Genomic DNA, 27,017 nt, shown 5'->3' on the forward strand with positions numbered 1-27,017 from the left:
TTAAATGCCAAGGCTGTTGCCTTCCCTGCTGGCCGGCTGCTCCCCCCTCCTCCCCTCTGGCCGGGGCTTTAACCCTTCCCTGGCGGAGAGTGCCGCATCCCCCCTCCCCGGCACCCGCATACCTAGCAGTGCAGCGGAGTGTGTACGTGCTGCTGCTGACCTCAGATGACACGGCCATAAAGCACGGGAGGCCGGGGGGAGATCGCAGCGGATGCTATGCCTATATACATATATCTATATGCCCTGCTGTATCTCTGCCAGCGATCTTATTGCCGGGATCGCTGGCTGCCGGGCATCGGGTTACACTCGGCGACTGCTCGGGCTTTCCTTTGTTTTTCTGTAATAATGTCACCCGGTGTCATGCAGCGGGGACACACCGGGCACTAGGCACATACATTGTCCCCGTGTAACACGTTATTACACGATGCCACGGCTGTAGCAGCAATGCGCATTGCAGGTGGGTACGCTGTAACTTCCCATAGAGATGGCTGTGGCCAGGGCACGCTTTGTTCGGGTTGCGGGGTAATGGTGCTAGTGTATCAGTGGGATATAGAACACAGAAACTTGCGGAGAATGCCCCCTGTGTGCCCCTCCCTACTCCCTGTATTTCTCCTTACACCCGTGCCACCCTACAAGGAATCGTGTCGCAGAGATTCTGCCTGGCAACATCTCAGCTCCCCCAAATGGTGACGGGGTGGTGATTGTACGAGAAGGGGGGGCCAGGAGGTATATACTTGCTGTGGATAGCTGAGCAGACCGTGGCCCATAAACCAGCCCCTTCCCTCCCACTTCTCAGTAATAAGCATGGCTGCTGCCGTCTGCTCGCCGGCCATGCCCCCTCTCCTCCCCTCTATCTCCCCCCTCTAGCCGGAGGTGAGCCACAGGTTGCGCCGGACTGGCCGCAAAGAGGGGAGAGATAATCCAGACCCGGCCATCCGGGGCAGTGACGGCTTCTCTCACGGTGACGTCAGAATACCCTGTCCAGTTCCGAGCCACCTTCATGGCTCCATGGCATTCTGACGTCATACGTTCTGTCTGTCAGGGCAGAGGAGGATGTGTTGTCTGTAAGCTGGCATGGAGAGGCGGTGTGGGCACTGTACGAGGGGGTGAATCGCTGTTGCCAGTGACGTCACAGACTTTCCAGCACAGTAATGTCTGCTCTGAGAAGCCTGATGCTAGCAATGTTCCCATCTAACATTACCTTACTGCTCACATGTGTATGAGGTTACTGTGTAACAACTGCTTATAATAATGTGCACACAGTAACTAAGCATCTCTCCTGTGACGTTTACGGACACTGAATAAATAAATGAAGCAAAACAAGGATGGTCAATGTCAAAATGTCTGAGCATAAAATGTCTAATGTCTAATATGTTTTGTGTGACATATTTGTAGAGTGCAGTAGTCTGTGAATGTTGCTTATAAAAATACTGGTGTGCACGTTTTATATACTGTATAGTTTAATATCTGCTATGTTGTTTACAGACTTAAACATACATTATGACAATAATTGTACATTTTTACGTACGTGCATGCAGCTTCTCTACGACTAGATCAGTAATGCCCATGTTGGCACTGCATTTACCGTTTAAAATGGCTTAACACAAATGAGCTTATTTAGGGGTAGATTTAACGAGTGATATACTTGTTATCACTCATTGCGTTTGATAAATGGATCAGCTTCTGTCATTTTTCAAGTACATCTCAGGAGCTGATTGGCAGGAGCACTATTTATCATTTATAACGAGTAATAACAAGAATATCACTTGCTAAATCTGCCCCTGGAAATGATCTAAAGCCCCGTACACACGGGGGAGATGTGTGCTGGGGGAGGGGGCTGCTCATTTCACCCAGCGGTGAAATGAGCGATCTCACTAGATTTGGTATGCATGCATGCCAAATCTAGAGCCAGTGATAGCGACGTGCTGTCAAAGGCACCCTACACACGGAGAGATCCGTGCTTAATTTCTAAGCGATTGCTTAGAATTTAAGTACGGATCTCTCCGTGTGTACCCCCTTTAAGAAGACTGGCATGTCTCAGGACTTCACAGTCTGTTACCTTAACAAATTCATTACAGGTTGAGTATCCCTTATCCAAACTGCTTGGGACCAGAGGTATTTTGGATATCGGATTATTCCATATTTTGGAATAATTGCATACCATAATGAGATATCATGGTGATGGGACCTAAATCTAAGCACAGAATGCATTTATGTTACATATACACCTTATACACACAGTCTGAAGGTAATTTTAGCCAATATTTTTTATAACTTTGTGCATTAAACAAAGTGTGTCTACATTCACACAATTCATTTATGTTTCATATACACCTTATACACACAGCCTAAAGGTCATTTAATACAATATTTTTAAAATAACTTTGTGTATTAAACAAAGTTTGTGTACATTGAGCCATCAAATAACAAAGGTTTCACTATCTCACTCAAAAAAGTCTGTATTTCGGAATATTCCGTATTTCGGAATATTCCGTATTTCGGAATATTTGGATATGGGATACTCAACCTGTATCAAGAAAGCTTCAAAATGCTCAAAGAAAATACCTCAAAATAAATAACTGCTTTTGGCTTAATGCCCACTAACATAGCCACTCATAGCTTTCTTGTAAAATCTCTATGAGGAGCACTACTAGAACATTTAATAAGGATAGGAATGCATAGGATAGGGACAAGTTTGAAATGTGATTTAGAACATATCCGGCAAGGTGCTTCAAATTACAAAATTATTATTTTTTGTATATGTTTGGTTTTTTGTTTAGTTTAAGTTCTTTGGTGCACCCTTTACTTTGCATCTCTCTGTCTCTTTCATACACCCACATCAGTGGTTCTCAATCTGTGTGCCTAGGCACACCTTGGGGCACTTGCAGGGGTGCCTTGGATTGGTGGTCTAATTAAAATTATTTTTGGGTAATGTAATAGGCAAAGCTGGTGTTGATGGCTGCCAATCATAAAATATGTGGACAATCAGAAGCAAATCTTGTCACTCACCACACAACTGAACCTAAGTATGACATATAAACACCATTTACTTAATTGAATACTTCTTTCTAAATTTCTCAATAAGCAAATTTTGGCCTATGGGTGCCGTAAAAAAATTGTGATAACCCAGGGGGGTATTGGACTCCGGATCGACAGTGGCTAGGTCGACGCGGCCATTAGGTCGACATGAAAAAAGGTTGACATGAGTCTTTCAGTGTCGTTTTCTTCGTAAAGTGACCAGGAGCCCCAAATAGTGCACCGTGTCCCCTCGCATGGCGCTTCAGGCAAGGTGCCTTGCTCCGCTACCGCTGCACTCTGCACATGTTACCGTTCCCAATTGTAGTCCATGTGGATCGTAAAGTATGAAAAAGTTCACACAAAGAATAAAAATGCGAAAAACTCATGTCGACCATGTTCATGTTTACCTAAGTGGTGTCGACCTAGATTCCGGATACCCTCCAGGGCACCGTGATTCAAAAAAGTTTGGGAACCACTGGACTACATAAGTCTCTTAGATAATTATACCCCTATGAAGTGAGCTAAACACCTTCTATATCACTGAATATGACTGCAGTATAGATTGTGATAATGCTGAATTTTTCAAATTGTCACAGGAGACTTATTTTGCAAACCCACCTCTCACGATGATGTCATCCCCCTCTGGCGTCAGGGTATTGCTAATGAGAAGGTTGGTCTCCGGACTCCTAAAGCAAATAGGACTATGCATGCCCTGACACTTTATCCTTGTAGTTTCCATGCGTGAGCTGAAAAGCTAGTGTATTCACAGTAAATCTCCATAGGAGTCTGGTTGCCTGCGGGCCTGTAAGTTAGCATTAACCCCATCCCTAACATTTACAAATGGCAATGGATTAACTATGCATTAGCTTTCATGGGTATTTTTTTTTCTTGGGGTCTACAGCAGTTGGAATGCTTCCTACTGGTAAAGTGCCAAGATATTGGAGTGAATTTATTCCAGACCTTTGGTCTATTAACCATTTTGCTTAAGATACATAATAAAGTGTGGTTGCGTTTACCACAAGTTGGGCATGAGAAATATGTTCTCCATCCTAATATAGAGGAATTGAATGCTGGCTTTTCTTCATCATACTGCTGATAGAAATATAAGCAACAGAGTTTTGCGATTGACTAATATTTTGTCAGTTTAATTTTATAGGAAGGTTATTCTATCAATAATATTATAGGGACTCGCCAGTCCCTGGTGATTACTAAAATGGCCATGAACAATGTGAGTTCTCTGGATTTTAAAAGAGTCTGTGTGACCCCCTAAGTCAGTTATAGGGGCGAAAAGCTTGTCATTCCCCAGGACGGCTGCACACGGCAATCAATAGGAAATATGGTTCTCCTGTCATGTGTGCAGTATAGCCGCCGAACTCGCCCTCTGGCAGGAGATCTGTGGTTCCCACTAAGTATGTCAGTATGACATGCTGCAGAACAGAACACTTTATTTTACATCTTGCTTCACCCTAAGGGGTCTATTCAATTAGTGTCGAAATTTCCGACAAGTCGGAAAAATGGCACTTTTCGACTTTTTAGTTCAAATCTGGATTCGACCTATTCAATTCCAGTGCCATTTCTCTTGCGTCATAGAGGATGCTGGGGTCCACATTAGTACCATGGGGTATAGACGGGTCCACCAGGAGCCATTGGCACTTTAAGAGTTTGAGAGTATGGGCTGGCTCCTCCCTGAATGCCCCTCCTACCAGACACAGTTTAGAAAATGTGCCCGGAGGAGCCGGTCACAGCTAGGTGAGCTCTCCTGAGTTTTCCTGGTAAAAAAAAAGTTTTTTTTAGAGTATATTATTTTACAGGGAGGCTGCTGGCAACAGCCTCCCTGCAGTGAGGGACTGAGGGGGGACAGTGTCCGCCCTGCGGGGTCTGAACCACTGTCTCTGCTGACTGGACACTGCTCTCCAGAGGGGTCTGATTGTTCTCCGCCACAGGGGACCGCTCGCCCCAGCAGCATGGCGGGTGAGACACCGACCCCCCTAGCAAGCGAGGGTCGGTGTAAAGATGGCGGCCTCTGGGTAGGAGCGCAGTATTAACTGCGCTCCGGAGATGGCTCAGCGGTACATGGTGCTGCGCTATGAGGGGCGCCCTGAGGCAGCGCGACACCCTACACTGGTCCAGCAGCCTGTCGGGGTCCCCGGATCTCAGCCAGCACTAAATCCTCAGGCCAGTATAATCTGATGAAAAGCGGGAAGACAGCGCCATTTTGGGGGCGGAGCTTCTCCGAGCGGACCCAGCAGCGTTCAGCACCATTTTCCTGCCTGCACAGCGCTGACAAGGAGAATCGAGTCCCTCCACAGTAACTATAGCTATCTGCAGGTTGAGGAGGCTTTGCTAACCTTCCCTGCGTCAAAGAAATTGAATGCTATATTTGAGAAAGCATGGGAAAACCCGGAGAAAAAATTCCAGATCCCTAAAAGGGTACAGGTGGCATTTCCTTTCCCTGAGGAGGATAGGAAAAAATGGGAAACCCCGCCGATTGTTGATGCATCTGTGTCCAGACTCTCAAAGAAGGTGGTTTTACCTGTTCCAGGATCTACCGCCTCAAAGGAGCCGGCTGATTGAAAGATTGATAACACACTTACATCAATATACACTGCTTCAGGGGCCATATTACATCCCACTATTGCTAGTGCATGGATTGCAAAGGCTATAGTAAAGTGGTCGGCTACCTTACTTGAGGATTTGGATACGATGGCTAAGGGTGATGTTGAATAATTTTTACGCAACATTCACGATTCAGCAGGTTTTATAGTAGAATCCATGAAAGACCTGGGTTCCATGGCTGCAGGAATCTCTTCCATATCTGTTTCAGCTCATCGGGGACTGTGGCTGCGCCAGGAGTCGGCCGACGCGGAATCCAGAAAGAGTGTGGAGTCCCTACCCTGTACAGGTCAGGCTCTCTCTTTGGGGAAGCTTTAGACACCTGCTGTAGCCGTGGATATTCACGTAAGTCTCTGTTTCTTCCTTCAGCTGCACCTGCTCCGAAGAAATCCTTCTCTTCATCAGCAACACAGTCCTTTCGGCCTAACCAGCCTAGAAAGGCCAGACCGTCCAATACCTTCTTTAGGGGAGGTCGGATTAAGTCCAAGAAACCTGCTGCTGTAGGTTCCCAGGAACAAAAGCCTGCTTCGGGTGCGCCAAAGTCCTCCGCATGACGGTGGACCGCACAGCCTGGAGGTGGGGCCAGTGGGAGCGAGACTCGGACAATTCAGTCACGTCTGAGTATCGTCCGGCCTGGATCCCTGGGTGATAGATATTGTATCCCAGGGATACAGGCTGGAATTTCAAAGTCTCCCTCCTCATCGTTTTTTCAAATCGAGCTTGCCAGCTCTGCTGGCAGACAGCACTGTCCTACAAGAAGCTGTCCAGAAGTTGGTAGAGGCACAGGTCATTGTGCCAGTTCCTCCTCATTCGCAAACCACAGGTTACTATTCGAACCTTTTCGTGGTACCGAAACCGGATGGTTCGGTCAGGCCCATTCTGAACCTAAAATCATTAAACCCCTTTCTAAAGGAGTTCAAGTTCAAGATGGAGTCTCTCAGGGCGGTGATATCAGGTCTGAAATAGGGGGAATTCCTGGATATCAAGGATGCGTACCTCCACATTCCAATCTGGTTGCCGCATCAGGCTTATCTCTGTTTCGCATTACTGGACTGTCCGTTCCAGGCCTGCCATTCGGCCTCTCAACAGCACCGAGGGTGTTTACCAAGGTGATGGCAGAGATGATGGTTCTCCTCCGCAAACAAGGGGTGAACATCATTCCATATCTGGACAATCTGCTGATAAAGGCATCGTCCAAGGAGAAGCTGCTGCAGTCCATTGTTCTCACAACCCGCCTCCTCAAAATCCACGGTTGGATTCTGAATCTTCTAAAGTCACATTTGGAACCAACCCAGAGGTTGTCCTTTCTGGGAATGATCCTAGACACAGAAGTGCAGAGGGTGTTTCTTCCGCAGTAAAAGGCATTGGTGATACAAGCTATGGTCCGGGATATCCTGAAGCCAGCCCGGGTGTCTGTTCATCAATGCATTCGCCTGTTGGGAAAGATGGTGGCCTCTTACGAGGCTCTCCAGTACCGGAGGTTCCACACTTGGGCCTTCCAACTGGATCTCCTGGACAAGTGGTCAGGATCTCATCTCCACATGCACTAGAGAATACGTCTGTCGCCGAAGGCCAGGATTTCGCTCCTCTGGTGGCTGCAATTGCTTCACCTTCTGGAGCGCCGCAGGTTCGGGATTCAGGAATGGGTCCTTCTAACCACGTATGCGAGCCTTCGGGGCTGGGGAGCAGTAACTCAAGGAGTAACATCCGAAGGAAGGTGGTCAAGTCTGGAAGATGGTCTGCCCATCAACATCCTGGAACTAAGAGCCGTCTACAACGGTCTTCAGGTGGCCCATCTTCTATGAAATCGGGCCATTCAAGTGCAGTCGGACAATGTAACGACAGTAGCCTACATAAACTGACAAGGCGGAACGAAGAGCAGAGCTGCAATGTCGGAGGAGACAAGAATCATCCTCTGGGCAGAAAGACACGCGTTGGCGCTCTCGGCAATCTTCATTCCGGGAGTGGACAACAGGGAAGCAGACTTCCTCAGCAGACACGATCTCCATCCAGGGGAGTGGGGTCTCCATCCAAAGGTGTTCAAGGAAATAACAGAACTTTGGGGGTTACCCCAAATAGACATGATGGCCTCTCATCTCAACAAGAAGCTCCAACGTTATTGTTCCAAGTCGAGGTACCCACAAGCAGTGGATGCCCTGGTGTCTCCGTGGGTGTTCCAGTCAATGTACGTGTTTCCACCACTTCCACTCATTCCAAGAGTTCTAAAGCTTGTAAGGAGGACAAGAGTTCAAGCGATGCTCATTGCTCCAGACTGGCCAAGGCGGGCTTGGTACGCGGACCTTCTGAATCTCTTGCAGGAAGAGCCAAGGCCTCTTCCTCTTTGGGAGGACCTGCTGCAGCAGGGGCCGTTCGCCTATCAAGACTTACCGTGGCTACGTTTGACGGCATGGAAGTTGAGCGCCTTATACTTGCTCGGAAGGGCATTCCGAAGGTCATTCCTACCCTGATACAGGCTAGGAAAGGAGTAACGTCTAAACCTTACCACCGTATTGGGAAGAAATATGTCTCTTGGTGTGAATCCAAGAAGTTTCTTACGGTGGCGTTTCAATTCGGACGTTTTCTTCTCTTCCTGCAAGCAGGTGTGGATATGGGCCTGAGTTTGGGATCTGTGAAGGTCCAGATTTCGGCCTTATCCATTTTCTTCCAGAAACAATTGGCTGCCCTCCCTGAGGTTCAGACTTTTTTTTTTTTTGAAGGGAGTTCTGCACATCCAACCTCCCTTTGTACCGCCTTGGGACCTTAACGTGGTGTTGCAGTTCCTCCAGTCAGATTGGTTTGAGCCGCTACAGGAGGTTTAGGTCAATTTTCTTACATGGAAGGCTGTCACGTTGTTGGCCTTACCTTCTGCTAGACGTGTGTCCGAATTAAGGGCTTTATCCTGTAAAAGCCCTTACTTGATCTTCCACGAAGATAGAGCTGAGCTCCGGACACGTCAGCAGTTTTTTCCGAAGGTTGTGTCCGCATTTCATATCAACCAACCTATTGTGGTGCCAGTGGCTACTGACTCCTCAATTACATCAAAGTCCTTGGATGTTGTGAGGGCTCTGAAGATATATGTGAAGAAAACTTCTCGTCACAGAAAATCGGGCTCTCTGTTTGTCCTATATGAACCCAAGAAAATTGGGTGTCCTGCTTCTAAGCAGATGATCTCTCGCTGGATTCGTTTCACTATCCAGCACGCTTATTCTACGGCAAGATTGCCGTGTCCAAAATCTGTTAAGGCCCACTCTACTTGTAAGGTGGGGTCTAACTGGGCAGCTGCCCGGGGGGGCTCGGCATTGCAACTATGCCGAGCTGCAGCTTGGTCTGGGTCGAACACGTTTGCAAAGTTTTACAAGTTCGATACTTTGACTGAACTTTAGATCATCAGAGGCCAATCAGTTTTGCAGGAGCCTCCGCGCTCTCCCTCCCGTTATGGTACTAATGTGGACCCCAGCATCCTCTAGGACATAAGAGAAAATAGGATTTTGGATCCCTACCGGTAAATTCTTTTCTCGTAGTCCGTAGAGGATGCTGGGCGCTCGCCCAGCGCTTCGTTTTCCTGCACCCGTTTTATGGTTCAGTACAGCTTGGTTTTGTTATGTACTGTATTGTTACTTGGTAAGTAATGTTTCAGCAGTTGCTGAGGTTTTCAAGGTAGTTAGCTTGGTTTGCCTTGTTATGTGTGAGCTGGTGTGAATCTCACCACTATCTGTGTAAAATCCTTCTCTCGAAGATGTAAGTCTCCTCGGGCACAGTTTCTAGACTGACTCTGGTAGGAGGGGCATAGAGGGAGGAGCCAGCCCACATTCTCAAACTCTTAAAGTGCCAATGGCTCCTGGTGGACCCGTCTATACCCCATGGTACTAATGTGGACCCCAGCATCCTCTACGGACTACGAGAAAAGTATTTACCAGTAGGAAACCAAAATCCTATTTTTTCCGACTTGTCGGAGAACACGTGGATCGGTGGATTAGCCACGGATTCACTTTTTTTGTCGAATTTATGGGCGTTTCCGACAGGTTTTTGGCCCGTTTTCGACAATGCCGATTCGACTTTAAAAAAAAAAGTCGGATCGGTATTGTCGAAAATGGGCAAATAACCTGTCGGAAATGCCCGCAAACTGAATAGTGAAATGTCGGAGAAGATCCGACACTAATTGAAAATACCACTAAGGGTCTATTCTCACCATTTGTTTTTTTTCTGGCATGTGAAAATCTGTGACTTTTGAATGTAAATGTATACCATCACAAAAAAATACGCTGATGCAGTAACTTTTTTTCTTATTTATCCATGTTATTGCCCTGTTTTCATCTGGTGAAATCCCATCTTTCTATATTGAAAAACATAAGAAAACTTGCACATTTAGAAATCATTTTGCTAATGCATTTTTTTGGAGGATTTCTCCAAAAATGCATTGGAATATGTCAAAATTGAGTACAAAATAAATATATGGGGGCAGATGTATTAAGCCTGGGGAAGGGATAAAGCAGTGATAAGCGCAAGGTGATAACGCACCAGCCAATCAGCTCCTAACTGTAATTTTTAAAATCCGTAATGACTTGCTGGTTTGTTAAGCCCAGTACTCACGGGCCGATCAAGGAGAGATGCGTGCTGAGCGAACCGCTCAGCACACATCTCTCCTGCCGCTCAGCACAGCGCGATCTGTGCTGAGCGTGCGGGGGGAGACGGGGGAGCCGCTCACTTCACCCAGCGGGTGAAGTGAGCGACCCGCTAGATTGGCCTGCATGCAGGCCAATCTAGCAGCGGCGATAGCGATGTGCGGGGCCGCGCATCGCTATCGCCGAGGGGGCTACACACGGAGCGATCCTGCCGATATTCTAAGCAATCTAGTCAGATTGCTTAGAATATCGCTCCGTGAGTACCCCCCTTTATCACCTTCCACTTATCACTGCTTTATCACATCTCCAGGCTAATACATCTTCCCCCATGTGCTTTAAGGTGCCCATATGCAGGGTGATGGAGCTCCTATGACTTTGCTTCTTCTTAGTGGTGTGCATACAAACCTGAAGATGGGCATATTAGCACTCCCAGGCAATGACAGATTTAGTGCACATATTGAGCCCATTATGCTGTGATTTGTGAGAAACTGAAGTTATCCTTATTTTTAACTTCTTTGACTCCTTTTTCCATTAAGATTTTGTAGTTAATGCAACTTTTGGATACATCTACAGTTTGTATTGGATCCTCCTATATTTAAGTCTCTAATTACTTCCAATGTTTTTCCCATTTAATAGATTTTGTGAAACAAACATTTACAAATTGTATGTGCCGCTTGTGAAATAATGGGATGCTATTGCTATTATCTGCTGACAGTTGTTTATAAATACAAGCATATGGGTGAATACAGATAAGCTGGAACGTGCCCTGGAACTTCTGCTGAATTGAACATCCTCTGTCGGTTACTGTTCACATCCGCTACCTACTGTCTGCTTTATGTTGTCCGTGAGCAAAATCCAACAATACCATCTCCTCTCCTCGGATTTACTTCCGAGAGATCCTTCGGAGCTGCTGCTTTGGCTTGTCACCTTGTTGCTCAGTTTGTCTCATAAAGGAATGTCTGTTTTTTTATTATTTCTTTTGTCTCTGCACTGGTATTTTAGATTGTTTTGCTTTTGTGTAGGCCAGTCGTTCTGCAAGTGTTTTCATTTTGTGCAGAGAGAAGGCAGCATAGCAACCGTCGGCTAATTCTTCCAGCTGTTCCATTATTCATTTTGCTTCTCCCTTCCCCCATTTGCTTATTCTCCTAGGCCTCTCACACTTGCACCTGTTTCTCACTATGCCAGACACCATGCACTTTGGTGAAGTAATTTGTTATTGGTACATCTGGATCTTTCAGATTGAATTTCTGTTACTCCCTTGAAAGTGAACTCACTTTGTTTTGTTATTTAATATATTTTTTTTAACATCCCATGACCTATTTTTCCTTTTCTTACACTTGGTATTTTCACTCACCTGCTTATTGCTCAGATTTTTCAGGTTTTTTCACATGTGCATATTCGTCTAGCTGTACATATGTTATGTTAAATGGCATTGATTTACTAAAGCATATTGGGGCAGATGTATTAAGCCCGGAGAAGTAATAAAGCAGTGATAAGTGGAAGGTGATAACACACCAGCCAATCAGCTCCTAACTGTTGATTTACATATTGGAGCTGGTTGGTTGGTGCGCTATCACCTTGCACCTATCACTGCTTTATCACTTCTCCAGGCTTAATACATCTGCCCCAGTGGTTTTCTCAGGCTCAGTGGATCTTCATTTTACTCTCCTGTCCAGCCAGGTGCGGAATAAAATGTGTTTCCACACACACACCTGTTTAGATAAAGTGGAAGCAAACGAGTATCTGAGTTTGATTCACAGCCTTAAGTAAAACGCTTTCGCAGGTGGTTTCATTCACTGGAGCATGAGGCTACTCTCCATTTGCTATGAATTACAGCTTTCGGTGTTAGGTTGAGCGTGAGTTTGGGTTTGTGTGCCCATCCTTCTATGAATTTTTTACGTTTATTCTAACTGGCAAGTGGTGGGCTTGGTGAAACTGTAGACTAGATCCATTCAAATGTTATATAATAGAATTTTACATATTTTAGTCGGACATGCAGGGGATCATGTGGGTTTTTCGCTCCCATATCTTTAAAAAATGTGAAGTAGTTGAGTGTAAACGGTCTTAAGAGCTAGGCTACACGAAGAGTTTTAACCTTTAATGTCTTGCAATGACTTGTAATAGGAGAACTGTAACCGATTTCCCCTGATTAAGGATGTAGTCATTAGGTCAACAATAACAATGACATTCATGATTTTGTCACCACAATGTGGATAGTTATGACGTCAAAATTGTTAAAATGTCCATACTTTTACAATGTCCACATGTGAAAAGCTAATGTTTGTCAAAATGTCAACATTAGGCTTAGTCTGCAGGATGGGTAGGCACTAGAGAGAGGGGTTACATATGGCGAGCCGGCTGCCAGTATCCCAACAGCGGGATCCAAGCTGCCAGAATGCCGGCAGCAGTCTAAGTGCTAAGTGTCCCCTTGCGGGCTCGATGGCTTGCCACAGATCTATTCCCACTCTATGGGTGTCATGGGCACCCACGAGTGGCAATAGCCCTGGTGCGCCGGGATTCTGGCTGCTGACATTGCCAGCACTTATGTCTGAGAGTGCCCGTTCTTGCGCCTAAACACCCTGTTTGTGGCTCGAGTACGGGCAGTCTCTGACAAAGCATATTCCTGAATTGAATAGTACCGAGACCTCCTTCCTGAGGGTGGTCTTCAGTATGCCGACTGTCGGGATCCCGGCGCACAGTATACCAGCGCCGGAATCCCAACAGCCGACATACCGACACTTTTTCTCCCTCGTGGGAGTCCATGACCCCCCTGGAGGGAGAATAAAATCGCACGCCACCGTGCCCACAGCGTGGCGATCGCAGCGAGTCGGGCTCCCGGCGCCGGTATGCTGGTCGCCGGGAGCCCGGCCGCCGGCATACCATACTACACTCCTTCCTGAATCTATTGCCTTCACAATCAATTGAATCGACCCCTAAGTCATCTTAAAAGAGCTGCTCTATCCGCACTGTAGAGTGAAACTATTTGTAAAGGTCCTTTGGGGATACAGTATATATATAATCTATCAATGTCTTTTAAAGGCTGCTGAGTGCAATCCGAAGGCAGGAACCCAGACATGAAAGAATGCATGTAATAGCAAAGAATAAATAAACTTCCAGCAAGTTCCTGCTTGTGGGTGTTTACTGTATGTCCCGAGTATGTTTTTGCTGATTGGACGGGGGAGGATGTAGGAAACAATGTATATGCTGATTCCAGTCGTCCAAGTTTCATCACTGTTAATACAGCATAGGTTAGTCATGCAGCCTAAAGCGCTTTGCCCGTAGCAAGAGACCTACCGATCAGCATCTCCTGCTTTGAGAAGCTAGCTGATGAATATATCAGTCATCTGGCTGTATTTGTAGTCATCCATTAGTAAAACAATTCTGAGGTTATTTTGGGTGTTGGTATGGAACATGTACAATACTACAAATGACTGTAAAGTGGGAAAATCTACATTTATCAAATAAGGATTTGCAAAGGAAAAAAAAATGAAGTTTCAGCTGGAGTATTGTGCATTTTATTTATCGTGCATCAGGCCAGGTGTCATTCACAAGAACCTGATTTGGAGTTCACTTATTACATTTCATCTTGTCATAATATTACCAGTTATTTATCTAGCACACACTTATTCCGCTGTACAGAGAATATTTGTCCATTCACATTAGTCCCTGCCCCAGTGGGGCTTACAATCCATATTCCCTATCTCATACACACACACGCACGCACACACATGCACATACGTTCTTGTTAAGGTCCAATTAGCCTACCTGTATATTTTTGGATTGTGGGAGGAAACCGGAGTACCAGGAGGAAACCCACACAAGTACGGAGAGAATATACAAACTCCACACAGTTAGGGTCATGGTGGGAAGCGAACACATGACCTCAGTGCTGTAAGGGAGTATTGACAACCATTACACCGTCCGTACTTCCCCTATGTGTTGGTGTGCTGTGGCTTCATTGGGAAGCAGTATGTTTACATGCCAAGTTATGAAAATGAGGGCTTAACATTTCCAAACAATGTGAGCGAAGTATGTTTCAGTGTATGTTTCACTAATATATTCCTTCTCAACGTACATTTCCCACGCGTTTTTACTAGCATTTTCTTAATGCTAGCAAAAACATACGCCTCCAACCGAGTGGGACTATAATCTGCGCTTGAAGCATGGCTCGCCTCACTGCCTGGATTTTGACATCCGGGATGCCGATGTCAGTATAGTGACAGCCGGCATCCTGTCTGCCGATCAAACGCATGTATTCCCATGGGCAAATGCTTGTTTGATATTGGTTATCGCTGACTTTCTTATACGTCCTAGAGGATACTGGGGTACACATTAGTACCATGGGGTATAGAAGGGTCCACTGTGAGCCTTGGGCACTTTAAGAAATCAATAGTGTGCACTGGCTCCTCCCTCTATGACCCTCCTACCAGACTCCGTTTAGACCAGGGGTGGGGAACCTTTTTTCTACCGAGGTCCATTTGGATATTTATAAAATCCTTCAGGGGCCATAGAAAAATTCTCAACTTAAAAAATTACCCTGCCCCCCAGTAGGTCTGCCCCTTAGAGGCACTGTGTGTGCGTGCCAAAAAAATGGGTGTGGCCAGTTAAAATGGGACGTGATACACATATGCCCCCAATAGTGCAGTGCCAGATCCACAATTGCCCTCACAGTGCCAGGTATACAAATGCCCCCCCCCCCCACAGTGCCAGGTATACAAATGCCCCCCCCCCCACAGTGCCAGGTATACAGATGCCCCCCCACAGTGCCAGGTATACAGATGCCCCCCCACAGTGCCAGGTATACAGATGCCCCCCCACAGTGCCAGGTATACAGATGCCCCCCGCCCCCCGTGCTGCTTACCGCTGCTGGCAGGTTCTTTCGGAGGGACACGGAGGAGAGTGCGGCTATGTTGGGCGGCGGCGTGTAGTACTTGAAACCAGCCGCCGGTTCGAGGGCCAATCAGAGCTCGCGGACCAGCAGCCGCGGCTCCTGATTGGCTGCCGGTCCGCGAGCTCTGATTGGCTCACGAACCGGCGGCTGGTTTCAAGTCCTACACGCCGCCGCCGCCACCCGACAATAGCCGCGCTCGCCTCCGGAGTCCCTGTCCTGACAGCTGAGACACGCTGCCGCCGGACTGAGCGGCGGCGTGTCTCACTGAGAGAAGCGGGTGGGCTGGAGCAAACGGCTTTGCGGGCCGGAGGTTCCCCACCCCTGGTTTAGACAATATGCCCGGAGGAGCCGGTCACGCTTGGAAAGCTCCTGAAGAGTTTTCTGCATTTATTTCTATTTTATTCTTTTCAGGCAGGTCTGGCTGGCACCAGTCTGCCTGCTTTGTGGGACTTAGAAGGGGGGGGGGGGGGGGAGGGAAACGGCCCAACCTCCCTAGGGTTAATGGTCCCGTTCCCTGCTGACAGGACACTGAGCTCCTGAGGGCCCTATTCGCAAGCCCCACCACAGTGAGCGTACAGACCCGCAGCATGCCGCCATCCCTAACAGAGCCTGAAGAGTGGTGAGTAGGTCGCCGGCATCCCGGATAGCTGGTCGCCGGCGGTAATGGCCGCATCAGGGTAGGAGCGCAGCACTGCATGCACGCTGCGCTCCATGCTTCAGGGGCACTGTGTGACTGCTGTGAGGAGTGGCTAGAGCCAATGTTATTACCTACTACTGGCACATATTACAGGGTTTTAACCCAATGTAACCCTTATTCTGTCACCTCAGCCAGTATAAAAAGCGGGAAGGCCGCGTGCCATTAAGGGGACGGGGCCTTCAATATGAGCAGATCCAGCAGCTCACCAACGCCATTTTCCCTTCTGCAGCTTACAACAGGCAGCCTAACAGGAAAGTGCAGCTCCTCCACACTGACTCCTGAAATGTCAGTTCCGGCAGCCATCGCTCTCGAATGGAGCAAAAAAATTGAATTGCTATGTTCTGCGCCATCTAGTGTATGCCAGCGAGTAAAACAATTGAATCTCACACTATGTTTCTGCACAGCACACCAATGTAAAATTTTGTATAATGGTGGCATGGAAGTTATCTACATTTTTGTATACTGCAGCATTTTTTGTGCCTTTTAAACCACCATTTTGTGCAAGTCATACAAGAGCATAGCAAACCAAATAGCAAGCAACTGGGCAAAACTATGTTGCACTGTAGGTGGGGCAGATGTACCATGGGGGTCATTCCGAGTTGATCGCTCGCTAGTTTTTAGCAGCCGTGCAAACGCTAAGCCGACGCCCTCTGGGAGTGTATCTTGGCTTAGCAGAAGTGCGAACGAAAGGATCGCAGTGCGACTACGAAAAAAAATTGTGTAGTTTAAGAGTAGCTCCAGACTTACTCAGTGCTTGCGATCACTTCAGACTGTTTAGTTCCGGATTTGACGTCACAAACACGCCCTGCGTTCGGCCAGCCACGCCTGCGTTTTTTCGATCACTCCCTGAAAACTATCAGTTGACACCCAGAAACGCCCCCTTCCTGTCAATCACTCTGCAGCGGCTATTGCGACTGAAAAGCTTCGCTAGACCTTGTGTGAAAGTACTTTGTGCGTGCGCATTGCGCCGCATGCGCAGAAGTGCCTTTTTTTGCATCATCGCTGCACAGCAAACATTTTCAGCTAGCGATCAACTCGGAATGACCCCCTATGTGCAGAGAGAGTTCGATTTGGGTGGGGTGTGTTCAAACTGAAATCTAAATTGCACTGTAAAAATGAAGCAGACAGTATTTACCCTGCACAGAAACAATATAACCCACCCAAATCTAAATCTCTCTGCATGTTATGTCTGCCCCCCCTGCAGTGCCCATTTGCTTGCTTTTTGGGTTGTTAACAAACCTGAATAACCCCAATAGTTGGCACAATTAAACTGCATGTGCAGAGATGTTACAGAAAAAAATGTAAAGGCTATCATTAAAGCTGTACTTCAGATGTCAGAGTAATTTACAGAATGAAATTGTTTTAGAATATTTTCGTGCCTGCATATTTATCTAATATTTATCTTGTTTTCTTTTCAGGGGCGATTTTATTTTATTAACAGCAGCGATAATTAGTAGGCACCAGAGCAATTCAATTGTTCCAGGTTCCCATTAATTATTGCACTTGTGATGCCCAATTAGACCGGATAAATGAGAAAACAATTGAATTTCCCTCTTCATGTCTGATTTTGAAACATAAATTTAGCTTATTGAGTAGATGGGATGTAGTCAATAGATTAACAATAACAATGCTGACATTCATAATGTCAACAGGCAATGTGTCGACATTCTCAGAACGTAGACTGGTGAAATATTGACAGCGTTAGGCGGCGAGGGTGGATAGTGTTAAACTGCAATGGTCAGGTTAGGGTTATGCACTGGATGGAGGGTTAGAGGTAAGGGTAGGGATAGCGGAGAAATACTTACGAAACAGTGGTGGATCAGAGGTTTTATGGTCACATGATCGCTGGGACCCGGAAGACGCCACTGTAGCCACCAGGAGAAGGTAAGTCACCGCAGGGCCGACATAGATGATATGTCAATATTGTAACATGTCGACTTTTCATCCCTGTCTACATGATGACTGTCGTCATGGCCATCGTCGACATTATGACCATATCAACATTCCCATGTCGACATGTTGTGCTAAACCTGAGTAAATGACGATAAGACCTATCTTTGTGCAGCTAGATTTGTACACAGGAATTTGGTGTGCGTAGTAAAACTTGTTTCTCATGATATCAAATCTAAAATATTCTAAGTGCAGATTAGTTTCAGTTTACCACACATGATTACTTCATCTTTTTATATACAGTATGACTACTTTTACTTTGGGTTTAGCAGTCCTTTAAGCAAACCACTTCTGAATAATGCTTTAAGGGTCATGAATTGAACAGGTCTAAGGTAGGCCCTATTGCATTATGTGCATCTTTAAATAATTTACTCAGAATAATTTTTTAATGTTTTAGGTAACTGAACATGCACTGAAAAACCATATGTGTCAGAGTTCTAAAGCTCTACAGTCTTACATCTAAATTACTTCGTCCTCCATTCACTTTTATTCATATGTCTGTAGTGTGCATTATTAAGGTGGGGCTACTAATGGTTTTAAATCGGTGCAATATTCTCCATTTGTTTATTAGAAATAACACATTATTTCCTAGTGTGCTGAAGAAATATTTCAAGTGAAGTAAGTTGTTGTAGTTTATTATAATTCCTTGGGCGGTATTCAAATGTTATCGCAGGCACACGCACCCGCCGACAGCTATTCAAATGTTGCTGCTGACGGATGTGAGAACTTAATTTGTGCTCGCTACTCTTGGAGGTGGCGAGCTGAAATGTGCAAAAAGTTATCCGTTTGGGCACCCAAGCGGGACTTATCACATAACTCCCATTTGTTAAGTCAGGTTTTGTCGCCTTACACGGCTAAACCCAACTGATATGGGCGCAATAACGGGGCACAATTGAATATTGCCCGCTATCTCCAGTCTCTTTAGATGGGAGACCGGGCATGCTTAAACAATTCCCTCCTTTAAGTCATTTTCTGTTCATTATCTTTGTTGCAATGTGATGTGTCTGGTAATTTCAATCTAGCCTCTTAAATACTACTTTTGGAATTTGTCATTTGTTTTTATTTGGCTCAGAGTAGCTGTTAATACTGATTTATAAAAGCATTCACATGTAATTGTCCCTTTAGTATCTCCATGCTTCTGTATTTTATGAAAATCTGTTCTGTACTTCATTATTTTCTGTACTATATTATGCTATGTATCTGTTAAGCGCCTTGAGTCCTATTGGAGAAAGAGCGCTATATAAATAAAATTATTATTACTATTATTATTATTTTCTCTGACGTCCTAGTGGATGCTGGGGACTCCGTAAGGACCATGGGGGATTGCGGCTCCGCAGGAGACTGGGCACAAAAGTAAAGCTTTAGAACTACCTGGTGTGCACTGGCTCCTCCCCCTATGACCCTCCTCCAAGCCTCAGTTAGATTTTTGTGCCCGAACGAGAAGGGTGCACACTAGGGGCTCTCCTGAGCTGCTTAGTGAAAAGTTTAGTTTTAGGTTTTTTAGGTTCAGTGAGACCTGCTGGCAACAGGCTCACTGCATCGAGGGACTAAGGGGAGAAGAAGCGAACTCACCTGCGTGCAGAGTGGATTAGGCTTCTTAGGCTACTGGACATTAGCTCCAGAGGGACCGATCACAGGCCCAGCCATGGATAGGTCCCAGAGCCGCGCCGCCGGCCCCCTTACAGAGCCAGAAGACAGAAGAGGTCCGGAAAATCGGCGGCAGAAGACGTCCTGTCTTCAACAAGGTAGCGCACAGCACTGCAGCTGTGCGCCATTGCTCTCAGCACACTTCACACTCCGGTCACTGAGGGTGCAGGGCGCTGGGGGGGGGGCGCCCTGAGACGCAATAAAAACACCTTGGATGGCAAAAAATGCATCACATATAGCTCCTGGGCTATATGGATGAATTTAACCCCTGCCAGAATACACAGAAAAACGGGAGATAGGCTCCGCCCCCTTCTCGGCAGCCTTATCTCCTCAGCACACTGGCGCCATTTTCCCTCACAGCTCCGTTGGAGGGAAGCTCCCTGGCTCTCCCCTGCAGTCACTACACTACAGAAAGGGTTAAAAAAGAGAGGGGGGCACTAATTACGCGCAGTATTAAGAATACAGCAGCTATAAGGGGAAAAACACTTATATAAGGTTATCCCTGTATATATATATAGCGCTCTGGTGTGTGCTGGCAAACTCTCCCTCTGTCTCCCCAAAGGGCTAGTGGGGTCCTGTCCTCTATCAGAGCATTCCCTGTGTGTGTGCTGTGTGTCGGTACGTTTGTGTCGACATGTATGAGGAGAAAAATGATGTGGAGACGGAGCAGATTGCCTGTAATAGTGATGTCACCCCCTAGGGGGTCGACACCTGAGTGGATGAACTGTTGGAAGGAATTACGTGACAGTGTCAGCTCTGTATAAAAGACAGTGGTTGACATGAGACAGCCGGCTACTCAGCTTGTGCCTGTCCAGACGTCTCATAGGCCGTCAGGGGCTCTAAAGCGCCCGTTACCTCAGATGGCAGATATAGACGCCGACACGGATACTGACTCCAGTGTCGACGGTGAAGAGACAAATGTGACTTCCAGTAGGGCCACACGTTACATGATTGAGGCAATGAAAAATGTTTTACACATTTCTGATAATACGAGTACCACCAAAAAGGGGTATTATGTTCGGTGAGGAAAAACTACCTGTAGTTTTCCTGAATCTGAGAAATTAAATGAGATGTGTGATGATGCGTGGGTTTCCCCCGATAACAACTGATAATTTCTAAAATGTTATTGGCATTATATCCTTTCCCGCCAGAGGTTAGGGTGCGTTGGGAAACACCCCCTAGGGTGGATAAAGCGCTCACACGCTTGTAAAAACAAGGGCTCTACCCTCTCCTGAGATGGCCGCCCTTAAGGATCCTGCTGATAGAAAGCAGGAGGGTATCCTAAAATGTATTTACACACATACTGGTGTTATACTGCGACCAGCAATCGCCTCAGCCTGGATGTGCAGTGCTGGGTTGGCGTGGTCGGATTCCCTGACTGAAAATATTGATACCCTAGATAGGGACAGTATATTATTGCCTATAGAGCATTTAAAAGATGCATTTCTATATATGCGTGATGCACAGCGGAATATTTGCCGACTGGCATCAAGTCTAAATGCGTTGTCCATTTCTGCCAGTAGAGGGTTATGGACACGACAGTGGTCAGGTGATGCGGATTCCAAACGGCATTTGGAAGTATTGCCTTATTAAGGGGAGGAGTTATTTGGGGTCGGTCTTTCAGACCTGGTGGCCACGGCAACAGCTGGGAAATCCACGTTTGTACCCCAGGTCGCCTCTCAACATAAGAAGACGCCGTATTATCAGGCGCAGTCTTTTCGTGGGCAAGCGGGCAAAAGGTTCCTCATTTCTGCCCCGTGACAGAGGGAGAGGAAAAAGGCTGCAGAAATCAGCCAGTTCCCAGGAACAGAAGCCCTCTCCCGCCTCTGCCAAGCCCTCAGTATGACGCTGGGGCTTTACAAGCAGAATCAGGCACGGTGGGGGCCCGTCTCAATGAATTTCAGCGCGCAGTGGGCTCACTCGCAAGTAGACCCCTGGATCCTTCAGGTGATATCTCAGGGGTACAAATTGGAATTCGAGACGTCTCCCCCTCGCCGTTTCCTAAAGTCGGCTTTACCGATGTCTCCTTCTGACAGGGAGGCAGTTTTGGAAGCCATTCACAAGCTGTATTCCCAGCAGGTGATAATCAAGGTACCCCTCCTGCAACAGGGAACGGGGTATTATTCCACACTGTTGTGGTACCGAAGCCGGACGGCTCGGTGATACCGATTCTAAATCTAAAATCTTGAACACTTACATACGGAGGTTCAAATTCAAGATTGAGTCACTCAGAGCAGTGATTGCGAACCTGGAAGAAGGGGACTACATGATGTCTCGGGACATCAAGGATGCTTACCTTCATGTCCCAATTTACCCTTCTCACCAAGGGTACCTCAGGTTTATGGTACAGAACTGTCACTATCAGTTTCAGACGCTGCCGTATGGATGGTCCACGGCACCCCGGGTCTTTACCAAGGTAATGGCCGAAATGATGATACTCCTTCGAAGGAAGGGAATTTTAGTTATCCCTTACTTGGACGATTCCCTGATAAGGGTAAGATCCAGGGAACAGTTGGAGGTCGGTGTAGCACTATCTCAGGTAGTGTTGCGGCAGCACGATTGGATTCTCAATATTCCAAAATCGCAGCTGATTCCGACGACTCGTCGTCTGTTCCTAGGGATGATCCTGGACACAGTCCAGAAAAAGGTGTTTCTCCCGGAGGAGAAAGTCAGGGAGTTATCCGAGCTAGTCGGGAACCTCCTATAACCGAGCCAAGTCTCAGTACATCAGTGAAAGGGTTCTGGGAAAAATGGTGGCTTCCTACGAAGCAATCCCATTCGGCAGATTCCACGCAAGAACTTTCAAGTGGGACCTGCTGGACAAATGGTCCGGGTCGCATCTTCAGATGCATCAGCGGATAACCCTGTCACCAAGCACAAGGGTGTCTCTCCTGTGGTGGTTGCAGAGTGCTCATCTTCTAAAGGGCCGCAGATTCGACATTCAGGACTGGGTCCTGCTGACCACGGATGCCAGCCTGCGAGACATCACTTCACATAAATATCCTGAAGCTAAGGGCCATTTACAATGCTCTAAGCTCAGCAAGACCTCTGCTTCAAGGTCACCCGGAGTTGATCCATTCGGACAACATCACGGCAGTCACCCACGTAAACAGACAGGGTGACACAAGAAGCAGGAGGGCAATGGCAGAAGCTGCAAGGATTCTTCGCTGGGCGGAAAATCATGTGATAGCACTGTCAGCAAGTGGGGACTTCACCCAGAAGTCTTCCACATGTTTATAAAACTCGGCAAGTATTGCGCCGGGTCAAGGGACCCTCCGGCAATAGCTGTAGACGCTCTGGTAACACAGTGGGTGTACCAGTAAGTGTATGTGTTCCCTCCTCTGCCTCTCATACCCAAGGTACTGAGAATTATAAGATGGAGAGGAGTAAGCACTATATTCGGGCTCCGGATTGGCCAAGAAGGACTTGGTAACCGGAACTTCAAGAGATGCTGACGGAGGATCCGTGGCCTCTACCTCTAAGAAGGGACCTGCTCCAGCAAGGACCCTGTCTGTTCCAAGACTTACCGCGACTGCGTTTGACGGCATGGCGGTTGAACGCCGGATCCTGAAGGAGAAAGGCATTCCGGATGAAGTCATTCCTATCCTGATCAAAGCCAGGAAAGATATAACCGCAAAACATTATCACCGCATTTGGCGAAAATATGTTGCGTGGTGCGAGGCCAGTAAGGCCCCGACGGAGGAATTTTCAACTAGGTCGATTCCTACATTTCCTGCAAACAGGAGTGTCTATGGGCCTGAAATGGGGGTCCATTAAGGTTCAAATTTCGGCCCTGTCAATTTTCTTCCAAAAAGAACTAGCTTCAGTCCCTGAAGTTCAGACGTTTGTGAAAGGGGTACTGTATATACAGCCTCCTTTTGTGCCTCCAGTGGCACCTTGGGATCTAAATGTAGTTTTTGGGTTCCAAAAGTCACATTGGTTTGAACCACTTAAATATGTGGAGTTAAAATATCTCACATGGAAAGTGGTCATGCTGTTGGCCCTGGCCTGGGCCAGGTGCGTGTCAGAATTGGCGGCTTTATCCTGTAAAAGCCCTCATCTGATTTTCCATTCGGACAGGGCGGAATTGAGGACTTGTCCTCAGTTTCTCCCTAAGGTGGTTTTTCAGCGTTTCACCTGAATCAACCTATTGTGGTGCCTGCGGCTACTAGGGACTTGGAGGACTCCAAGTTGCTAGACGTTGTCAGGGCCCTGGAAATATAGGTTTCCAGGACGGCTGGAGTCAGAAAATCTGACTCGTTGTTTATTCTGTATGCACCCAACAAGCTGGGTGCTCCTGCTTCTAAGCAGACTATTGCTCGTTGGATTTGTAGTACAATTCAGCTTGCACATTCTGTGGCAGGCCTGCCACAGACAAAATCTGTAAAAGCCCATTCCACAAGGAAGGTGGGCTCATCTTGGGCGGCTGCCCGAGGGGTCTCGGCTCTACAACTTTGCCGAGCAGCTACTTGGTCGGGGTCAAACACATTTGCTAAATTCTACAAGTTTGACACCCTGGCTGAGGAGGACCTAGAGCAGTGGTGGCCAACGCGTGGCTCTTGAGCCACATGCGGCTCTTTCTTTATTCAAATGTGGCTCCCAACACTCAAAGTCACGTGACCACAAGAGTTCTGTAAACCGCTGCACTCCAGCCAGACATGCAGCAGCACAACGTAGACTGAGAACTGAGGGAGCCAAATACACAGGCGGGTGCTGGCTGGAGTGATACAGGCGGGTGCTGGCTGGAGTGACACAGGCGGGTGCTGGCTGGTGCTGGCTGGAGTGACACAGGTGGGTGCTGGCTGGAGTGACACAGGCTGGTGCTGGCTGGTGCTGGCTGGAGTGACACAGGTGGGTGCTGGCTGGAGTGACACAGGCTGGTGCTGGCTGGAGTGACACAGGCGGGTGCTGGCTGGTGCTGGCTGGAGTGACACAGGTGGGTGCTGGCTGGAGTGACACAGGCTGGTGCTGGCTGGAGTGACACAGGCTGGTGCTGGCTGGAGTGACACATGGGGGAACTGAAGTGTATTCTGTGAATCTGGCTTTTCAATATATTTTATGCGGATCTGGCTTTTTCAATTATTTGATGTAGAAGTGGCTTTTTCATTGTATTTTATGTTGGATCTGGCTTTTTCAATGTATTTTATACCAGGGGCGTGGCCTAGAAGGCACAAGGTCACACCCCATTTTTGTAAGTGCGCCTTCAGCTCGAAGTCGGCTCTTTGATGTGCCTAACAAGATTTCTTGGCTCTTTGTCTGTGACTGGTTGGCCACCCCTGACCTAGAGTTTGCCCATTCGGTGCTGCAGAGTCATCCGCACTCTCCCGCCCGTTTGGGAGCTTTGGTATAATCCCCATGGTCCTTACGGAGTCCCAGCATCCACTTAGGACGTCAGAGAAAATAAGAATTTACTCACCGGTAATTCTATTTCTCGTAGTCCGTAGTGGATGCTGGGCGCCCATCCCAAGTGCGGATTGTCTGCAATACTTGTATATAGTTATTGTTTAACTAAAGGGTTATTGTTGAGCCATCTGAGAGGCTCAGTTGTTGTCATACTGTTAACTGGGTATTGTATCACGAGTTATACGGTGTGATTGGTGTGGCTGGTATGAGTCTTACCCGGGATTCAAAATCCTTCCTTATTGTGTCAGCTCTTCCGGGCACAGTATCCTAACTGAAGTCTGGAGGAGGGTCATAGTGGGAGAAGCCAGTGCACACCAGTTAGACCAAAAGCTTTCTTTTAGTTGTGCCCAGTCTCCTGCGGAGCCGCTATTCCCCATGGTCCTTACGGAGTCCCAGCATCCACTACGGACTACGAGAAATAGAATTACCGGTGAGTAAATTCTTATTTTAAGATGAATGTACTCTATTATTGTAATGTTTTCAGTGTAGATTGGATTATATCTGCTGGAAGTGTGCATTGTACATAGATTGTTACTGGCTTTAAAATATTAATGTGGTCTAATGTTTATTGCGATTATTATTACTTCTAATAATAGTGATAATATTTTAAAGAAAGCTTTGTCCTACTCGAACTGTGTATTGGAGTATGTAATTATTGTTGCTTCTGTGTGGCTTCACAAGTCACTAAAATGCTCATTAGAGTCAACTTTAAGGTTTTCTAAAGAAATGGGCAGTAATGTAATGCAGGACGTTTGGAGGGGGTTGGTGTGAGTGCTTTGGTTGACAATGATATTCTTGCTACATTGTGAAAAACAGTTCTCTGTAAAGGGTCCAGCTGGGTTGCAAGCTTAATTCATTGCTCCATGGTGGGATCACCACAGCTGCTGGAGGGCCTTTACAAATGCAAAAAAGCTGTCAGTGTTTGTTCATCAGAGACACATGTGATGGGATCACATTTAGGAACCTACAGTATGATATGGTGCTGCACGTGTACTGGAAACACGAGTGAGAGAAGCGTTTGTAGCTTCTTTGTGCATTCTGGACTTTGACCTACTTTCACTTGGTTTACTAATATATTTACATTGATAGATTTTATTTTTTTCCTGAATTTATTATTATAATTTTTTTTAAAGATTGTTCTGAGATAATTATTTGATATGAAGGTAGTATATACCTGCCACTTTTGCGTCCTAATAAATGGTAATAGAGCAAATCAGCTCCCATGTCAAACACAGATGTCTAAAGCAACATGGTGTGGAATCGGTATGAGTTACCGATGGCCGGGATGATGGCCGTCATTATTCCGACCAGGATGGTGGTGAGTGCTAGTAAGCCCCTTGTGGGCTCGTCACGCTGTGGGCATGGTGGCTCGCTGTGCTTGCCACAGGTTATATTCTCCCTCTATGGGTGTCGTGGACACCCATAGAGGGAGAAAGACCTGTGGCGACAGCATTCCGGTGTCGGCATTGTGATCGCCGGGATCCCATGCGGCGGTATGTTAACTGCATATCTGTGGAGTACTTTACCAGTTGTAGCATAGACTGCACAAAACCTCTCTGTCCATGCCCAGAGCATAGGCCAAATACATATGCACCCTACAAATACATAATCGCAGTGGTATGAAGAGGAAGCACTGTACATGTAAACACGTAGTTGGGAATTCAAATCTTATCGCGGGTCCCCGCGAACGTCCGCCTTCAACTATTCAAATGTTGATGCCGACGTGTGCGAGAAGTTCATTTCAGCTCTCTACTCCCGGGGGTGGTGAGCTGAAATGCACATAAAGAGACCCGTTTGGGCCCCCAAACAGATCTTTTCATACTCGCGTCCATTAGTTTAGCCTGGTTTATGTGCTTTGCACGCTTTAACCTGACTCCGATCAATGGGGACAATTGAGTATCACAATTAAACAATTGAACCCCCCCCAAGAGTCTATAATATGATGCTAGTGACACTGTTGTATTGTTGCCTGTGAATTATGGGGAGGTTTAGAGATTTAGGCAAACCCAATATAAATAATATATAATATATTGACATAAAGAATGGTGACATTATAATGTCGACCTGGTCTGAATGTTGACATGTCAGAATGTTGACACATTATTTTAGGGTTGAGCTGCAATTAGGGTTATGCTTAGCTTGGTTTATCTGAAAATCCCTTTGTGAACATTATGGC

At 46.8% G+C, this 27,017-nt stretch overlaps 1 protein-coding gene across 3 annotated transcripts in view; it reads left to right on the top strand.

The window, feature by feature from the left end:
- The window catches only part of JARID2 (jumonji and AT-rich interaction domain containing 2), a 365,382-nt gene that overhangs the window by 891 nt on the left and 337,474 nt on the right, over nt 1–27,017 (top strand). The gene's annotated exons all lie outside the window — the stretch shown is intronic.

This window comes from Pseudophryne corroboree, chromosome 5 (genome assembly GCF_028390025.1).
Source record: "Pseudophryne corroboree isolate aPseCor3 chromosome 5, aPseCor3.hap2, whole genome shotgun sequence".
In the NCBI taxonomy this organism is placed as follows: Eukaryota; Metazoa; Chordata; class Amphibia; order Anura; family Myobatrachidae; genus Pseudophryne; species Pseudophryne corroboree.